Consider the following 8,602-nt stretch of genomic DNA (forward strand, 5'->3'; position numbering starts at 1 on the left):
TTGGAATGGAAGGATTCCATGCTGATAAAAATAAGACACTTCAAGTAAGTGTGAAAATAAGCAGAGACCAGTGGGAAGTGTTGAGGGAATAAGGCAGGCAGGAAAAGGGCCACAGAGAAGAGAAAGGGAAAGACCAGGCCATTTGGAAGCAGATATTGGGACTAGGGAGTATCCTGACATTGCTCCTGACAGCTTCAATCACAACAGCTCCTCCTTGGCTAGAACACCCTGTCACAGCTGCTGACAGCTTTAACCACAATAGCTCTTCCTTAGCTACCTCTACCCCTGCACTTACCTATAGCCCACCACAAAGTATACCCCTACCTGAAGCACTTCCCAACAGACATATCAAACCACAAAGTTGAGTCCCAGCCTCTTCATTCTGTAAATGAGGGATTGAAATTGTGCACTTCTGATTGGCTTATTAAGCTGGGAGCTTGAAGAGCTTGATTTGTCCTCACCCCACGTGTGCTGAGCCATCAGACAGATCTTTTAAAACCTCTAGACAACAAACATCTGTAGGCTTTCTCTTGGGACCCCTCCATCTTCAGGAGCTCTGATTTCTTTCTGTTACTCTAATAAATCCTGTTGCTTTGCTCTCAGCCTTGGGTCCCTGGATTTCATTATTTGAATTTGTGAAACAAGGAAGCCAGCCATCCATGCTCTGTGTTGCAGTATCACATGGCCAAATGCATTTAAAAGTATACTGAGAAATGGCTCTAATCATACAGGCTGGAGGTCATGGCAGAGAGAATGTCTCTTGCAAGAAATCAATCATGAAACAAATTATTTATTAGGATGATAAGTAAGTTTTACATTCAAACAATGTAAGGATTATCCCAAGTCTTTTTTATATACTATAAAAATTTGTATTTTCAGATTTCAATTTAACCAGGGAAATAAAGAACCATTTTTGAGGATTGAGCAAGTTTTTTCTGCCATGAGGTAAGTAACAGTTTTTTCAAGGCATCTTCCCATGAGTTTAGGATCTGAACAACTCCAGCAGTGATTATTTCCACCCACAGCTGTTATTTTTCACAAAGCTTGCCACGGCCAGGAGATCTGATAGAACAGTATGGAAGAGAACCTATGTTGAAGTAACACAGAGCAGGACCGAGCACATAGGAAACATTTTGTAATTTGTTTTCTTTGTCTTAGACTGATTTGAGTACTGCTCCAGCAGTCCTGGCTCATCCCTATGACTAAGTGACACAGAGCCTTTGAACAGGTAAAAAGAAGAAAAAAAAAATGTGAGCTTAAATTTCCTCATGAAGAGCAAAACAAAACAATATTTAAAGAAAAAAACTGAGTTTGTAATCTCCACTTCCTAAGAATGTGGGAAAGTAACTTCAGCTGGAATATATGAAAAGACCAAACCAATTCTGTCGCCACAGGTGGGGAGACAAAGGTGATGGGTGACAAGCACTAGACACCTGTCTCCAGGGTCAAGCAAAGCTACAGAATGAGCTCCTGTCTAATCCACTGCACCCAATCCCAACCAGATGAACCTTAAAGACTCTGCTATAATTATGAATTTTCTTTTTTGTCCTCTACTTTCTCACGTGTGAAATGGGGATGTTATCAAATGGGTGCCCAGTTCCCTTCAGGCTTTAATTCTCTAAGTTACATTTTATGGTGGACAAGATATGAACATGGAGCCAGAGTAATTGCATTCTTGTCCTTTTCTGCCACAGTCTATGTGTATTTTAAATTAGATTGGTGTTGAAAAAAAAATATATATATATATATAGTTATATACATATAATATAAAGTTAAAGTATATATATATATATACTTTAACTTTATATTTTCTATCTTAACACAGTAAAAACTCTGAGGAGACATTTGCCATTTCCATTTGTTTTAGATAAAGGAATTGAAACTCAGAGAGGTTGTCTTGCTTTCCTGACATTGCACAGGAAATTATTAACAGAGCAGAAACAGGGAGATAAATATTCTGATAAAAGTTCTTTCTTCCCTATCAGGTATCCCTGGAATTGAACATTCTAGAACCATTATTCAGTAAACTTTATAGTTTTAGAAAGTTCCTTTGGGTGAGGAAAGAGTTTGCAGGTGTGTTTCTTTGTTGTTCCTTTGTTGTTGTTGTTTGTTTTGTTTTTGCTGGTTTTAGATTTTCTGTCTCTTACCTCCTGTCAGGATGATGGCTGTCATTTCTCTCTGTTATCACTGTATTCCATATGACACTTGCTTCTCTCTAAACTTATATTTAAGCTACTGTGAGCTTAAGCACTGCAAAACAAGGTTGTGAGAAATGTGTGGAGACTGAGAGATCTCAGGAGGAGTCCCTGGGTTTCTCTTGGAGTGAGGTGCATTGACATGGCCTTCCTTAACTTGAGGAAACTCAGAGGTCTATTTTTATTCATTGGTGCTCAGAATCAATTAGACCAACAGATGGAATAATTCCTGCTTGGTGGAAGTATGTTGCAAAATCATTGGTTCCCGAATCCTGTGGTTGTTTGTTGTGTTTATTGGTTACTGCTGTTTCTCCCCTGGAAGCATTAAACTTAAATATGAACAAAATGTGTGTATCAGTCATATCTTTTCTCTCTCCTGCCCACCCCAGCCTGACAGTTGCTTATTCTTTCATTCACCTATTAAATTCACATATTTTGAGAGTTCACTATATGCCAGCCACTATGCAAGATATTGGAGAGGCATAGATTAAAAAGAGACTCAGACCCTGACCTCAAGTAGCTGATAATTTAGAAAGACTGTGAACAGAAAAAGAGATGATAATGCGATGGACTCAGTGTCATAATCCACATAAGCCCGAGTGGGAGCACAGATGCAAGTCTGTTCCCTTGACGAGGGAATCTTGCCTCTTGCATTAGCCATAGAAGGTTTCCAGGAACTTCCAGTCAGAAGGAGCATCACATGCAGACAGGAGGCTTAGGGAATGAGTTTGGCATGATTGGAAACTGCAATTGAATCTCTATAGCTAGAGTCTACATCAGCAGAGTGTGGGAAGCCTGAAATAAAAAGCCCCAATTTTCAGAGTTTGCTGATATCTGAGGTGCAAATTTCTGCTATAGGGCCAATATCAACCTATCAATGGTTTGACAATATCCTTGAAAAGCTCTGGAATATTTAGCCATCACTTCTCAAGTGGGGTTCCAACACATAATAGGAAAAAGTTGCTCTCTCCAATAAGAGTAGAATAACACCACATGATTCCAAACTTGCTACCTTACCTTCTCTGGGAATCCAGTAACCTTTCCTGGCTTGTATCCCACCTGGAGCCTTGTGTGTTTATTAACACCCCTTCTCCATGACAACGCACCCAAGGGACTCAGCCCTTTTCCCTGGGTTCCCCCAAGTAGTGCACTCATGGCATCTGTAATTATGAAGATCTGTATTGAAGATTTTGGATTCACATCAAGGAAGAGCAAACGTCCTAGAAGGAGACATTTCATCTTGTTCTGTGCAAGTCTATTCATTAATCATGTTGGGTGATGAAAGTATCAAGGACCCTGCTCCATGGCCTCCAGGACCTTTGTCTGTCTCCCTCAAGTCTCTTGCCATGTGCCTGTATTGGGTTTCTTCTTTCAGCTTCCCTGGGGAACCCTGCCATCCCATCCACTGGAGCATTTTACCTTTCTATCTGCTGGTACCCCATGGCCTGCTTTGAGACTAAGAGGCTCAACTGTGAATTTTAATAAACAGAGAGTTTTGCTTTTGACTGTCACAATCCAGCAATACAGAAGGAAAAGCTAGTTTGAAAATGCAGTCTCCCCTTTCTTGTGCCTCCACTGGTCTCTGTATATCAGAGTATTTTTTCATAAGCAGTTTTCCACCGATAAAAATGACACCATACCTGTCCTCTTAGGAAGTCTACTTTATTTATCAAGAGAAATTCTTAGACACTCTGAAGGTAAAATGGAGGTTGAAAGCATCAATTTGACAAGAGGACTATCTTGTAGTGATCTATGACACCCCATGGTAACTGTAGTTAACGATTTATATTTCAAAACAGCTGAAGGGGAGATCTGATCTCAACACACACACAAAAATGATAAGAAGGTGAGGTGATGGATGTGTTAATCAGTTTGATTAAACTATCTCACAAAATACACATATATAAAATAATATTGTACCCTATAATAAATATATAAAATAATATGATTCTATGTGTATGTGTGGGTACGGCTTTTAAACATATAAAACAAAGGGAGGGAGTTTCTATAAGAGAAAGAGCAGGCATGTAAGAAGACCTCAGACTTCAGTATTTGGTAAATCTATTACTCATTGATGCACTTCTAGAAAAGACCACATAAAGGAAGACAACTGCTAACTAATACTGGTCATATTAATATCAAAAAATGGTTTCTGTTTTGTTTTAGAGTTTCATTGTGCCCTGGGCACTGCCTAGAGGTATAAAAATGAAACAGCCCTGAGTTGAAACCAATATTTTCATAAATCTCTTGCAAGGCAGAACCAATTCTGTAATCAACAACATAATTTCCCTGCTTGCTTGCTCTGGAAAACTCTCTTTCACATAATATAAAACAATCCTAGCCCTCTTGGAGAACTCAATGCAGCAAACAAGTAAGTGGTTTGATTAGATGAGTATCTTTAAGAACACAGAAGTGCTACAAATGCCAATAGACTTTGCCTTTCTGCTTGCAAAGAGATGGGACTTGATTATGGGGACAGAGTGTTCTATAGGAGAGAAGAACTTAGTTCAAACATCCCGGAAGCAGCGCTCAATAAGATTCCTCCGTGGTGTTATGCAACAAATACTGCCCTGGGGCTAATAGAGTGGACTGATTTCTCCTTGGACTTTTCACACTTTGCAAACCCAAAGAGTAAGATGAATTCCAGACACAGGGAAAGTCATAATGGTGGAGTTTCCTAGGATGTGTAGCTTAGCACTGCACCATAGTTCTTGGTGACTGTTAGGAGGCCTTCCAAGGAAAGAGGAGAAGTTTGGAGACGGAGTCAGATACACTTTTGGTCCCTTGCAAGTGGGCTGTGTGTGGCACTTACCCTCTAGGAGTGGCAATGGGCACGCACAATTTTCACACATGCACACCCACATACTCTTACAGAGCATGTTGAAAAATAGCACCAGGTTTTCATATGGAGCTTTCTTTGTTGCAGGGGCCCTAAAGCTCAGCAGGGGCTCTGTGTGGGTTAGATGGCTTTTCCTTCAGCCAGAGAAGCAATCCTTTCTAAATTAAATGCCAGGTGTGAAACAAGTTTCCTTCTTTATGCTCCTTTACTGTGAATAAACAGAAATTCTTGTGCAAGTGCAAGATAATCCACGCATAATTCATCCCAGGGCTCTGCTTTCCAGATGTGCAGCCACTAGTGGATTCTGGGTCTGCAGTCTTTGTTTCTTTGAGATACAACATCGCCTGCAGCGGGATCTGACTCCAGTGTTGCAATCTGCCAGGCAGCTTGGCTGTGGTTGTCTCCCTTCACCGTCCCATGGCCTGTCCCTTAATTGCCCTGCATACTGTGCTGGATGGGATCCTCTCCTTTGGCTCACGCTGACTTTTCTATTTCAAAGTTGAAATAGAATTTATCTTTATAAAGTAAAACTTTCCTTCTTCAATATGGAAGATTCATGGGTTTATCTTGCTTCTTTGTGGAAGGTCTTTCCCAAGACTAAGAAGGAATTTCTGGAATTTTTAAAATCATAATCTATTTTAATATGAGAGAAAGGAGTAGGCCTTTTTTTGTGCCTATTATGTGCCAGACACAACTAAACCGTTTACATGTGTGGTGGACACGCAATCTCAAAGGAAGACAAACATCAAGCACCGATTCAGAGCTCTTCAATGTCCTGGTCAGCTCTGCAGGCAATGCACTCAGAAAGGACCTACATTAGGTACTTTACTGAAGGCTGGGTGGCTTTATATTGCTGCCCTAGCATTTGTTCCCTAGCTGTGTGAACTGAGGGAGAAGTTATAGAACTGTTTCCTTTTCCTCACCTGAAAACAAGATTGTTTTTTGTTTTGTTTTGCTGTGCAGGGGATAGAACCCAAGGCTTCACACATGCTAGGCAAACACTCTAACATTGAGCTACACCCCTAGTGGGAAAGAGTTGTTTAAAGAGTCAAATGAAATGCATAAAATAAATACACAATAATGTATAATGTAGTATCTGGTAATAGTAAATTTTTCATAGATGCTCCCATTGCTACGTTATCTTGTTGCCTTTTGTATTTAGCTATAAAAACATGGAAGCTGGGTTTCACCCTATGCTGTAAACCAGGAGTCCAGGAACCCAGCTAAACTGGGTTGAATTCAAACTCTATAGACTCCATGTTTAGACCCTACTATCCTTCTCCCGGACTTTACCTCCTATAAATTACATTTGGAATCCTGGATTTGCAAGCTGGCAAATAAATCAACAACATCAAAAAATTATATTCAGAATATAGTTTTATCAAGATGTAGTGGCATGTAGCTATAATCCCAGCAATTTAGGAAACCAAGTCAGAAGAATTTCAAGTTCAAACTTGTCCTTACCAACTTAGTGAGACCCTGAGCAATTTATCAAGACCCTGTCACAATATTTAACAAAAAATATAAAGAACTGGAAATGTAGCGTCATGGTTAAGCTCCCCTGGTTTCAATCCTCAGTACCAAAGGAAAAAAGACAAGAACAGAATATAACTTTTCACCACTGCACCATCTGTCCCATTAAGTCTGTCATGTATTTGTTCTTCTAGTGTCTTGGTCATCTAAATGATTTTTTGTTTGGATAATACATTTCCATGACTTTCTGAAGCAAGGTCATTTCTGGTAAAATTAAATTGTCTGCCTGACCACATTGTTCTTTATTTCACCTGGATACCACAGGTGCCATTTAAAAAGGACACTAGCCTCAAGTAATTGGTCAGTTCATCCTTTCTGACATTATCCATAGGCATCATTTTGGAATTACTCTCTGAAGGACCATTTCTAATCTATAACTTCCTTTCCCCTCACAGCCAACAATGACCTTTGTGTTTTTTATTCTCTACCATTTGTTTCAGATTTGCCTTTGATTTTTCTAACAACCAGCATATGAAAAGATGTTGTATAGAGAATCTCTGCTGGAAACCAGTGGGGCTACTGACCATCACTTCCTTTACACAGGCTTCTCTTTATTTTGAGGAACCTGAGCTTCTTATCCCATGCAATACCGCCCCAGATTTTTAATGCAATATAAGTAGACCCTATCAGCAATTTTTTGTGCAAAAAAAGTTTATGTGTCTCTAAATGGAAATACACAACATTTCTATTATGTTGAGTTTATGCTGATTCTATTAATTAGAGAACTGAGGCTCAGAGATATCTGGTGCACTGCCTAACCTCCCACAGCTACAATGTGGCAGAGGGGAGCCCTGCCAGTCCGACCCCGGTTCCATTCCCTTTCCTCATGAGAGTGTTACTCACTGAGGTCATGGTCTTAGCCTTCATCATCTTCTTTCTCACATGTTTCTTTTTTTATTTTTAAATTTGTTTTAATTATACATGACAGTATAATGCATTTATACACTTTGATATAATCATACATATATGGAATATAATTTCATTTTTCTGAGTTCTGTTGCAGAATTACGTTGGTCATGTAGTCACATATATACATACAGTAATAATGTCTGTTTCATTCTATCTTTCCTATTGCCACATCTCCTCCCTGCCCCTCCCATCAAGTCCCTCTACCTAATCTAAGGTAATGCTATTCTTCTCTAGTGCGTCCCCCCACCGTTATTGTGAATTAGCATCTGCATATTACAGAAAACATTCACCCTTTGGTTTTGTGGGACTGGCTTATTTCACTTAGCATGATATTCTCCAATCCAACCATTTACTGGCAAATTTCACTTGTCTTTAAAGCTGAGTAATATTCCATTGGGCATATATACCACATTTTCTTTTTCCATTTATCTATTGAGGGACACCTAGGTTGGTTCCTTAGCCTAGCTATTGTGAATTGAGCTGCTATAAACATTGATATGGCTGTGTCACTATAGTATGCTGATTTTAAGTCCTTTGGATATAAACCAAGGAGGCACCTCCAATATAACATGTTTCTTTTTTAACTGGTGCAGAGCCTTAAATGTACTAGGTACTTGCACTACCACTAGATATGACCCAGTGTTTAACTTTTTTTGAATAAGCAAAGGGAGATGTCCAAAGCCTATCGGGAATGGAAACAGGGCTGCAGAGAATAGGGAAGGCAAGAACCACATTTATAACTTCTTGTTTTCTTAATACACAGTATTTTATTAAGAAAACACTGCCTCAGGAAATCACTACCAAAAAACTGGTAAATTGGTGACGTGGTGGATATATTAATTAGCTCAATTGAATCCTTCCATAATGTACACATAGATCATATCATATCGTAGTCCATAAACATATATAACTATTACTTGCTAATCAAAATGATTTTGAAAGAATGTACAAAGAATAAAAATCAAATGAGAGAATTATTCTACACCATACCAGAGGGTGGGGGCTGGAGGGGGAAGGGTTGGTTTCTGACCATGCAGAAAAACAGAACAAGACTAAAATTTGGAGGCAGAGAAATCTACACCCAACATGATCATTTCAAGTCAATTAATGCATTTAAGTTTCCCAA

This window comes from Marmota monax, unplaced genomic scaffold (genome assembly GCF_021218885.2).
Source record: "Marmota monax isolate L192 unplaced genomic scaffold, Marmota_monax_Labrador192_F-V1.1 WCK01_AAM20220418_F8-fsc00005, whole genome shotgun sequence".
NCBI lineage: Eukaryota > Metazoa > Chordata > Mammalia > Rodentia > Sciuridae > Marmota > Marmota monax.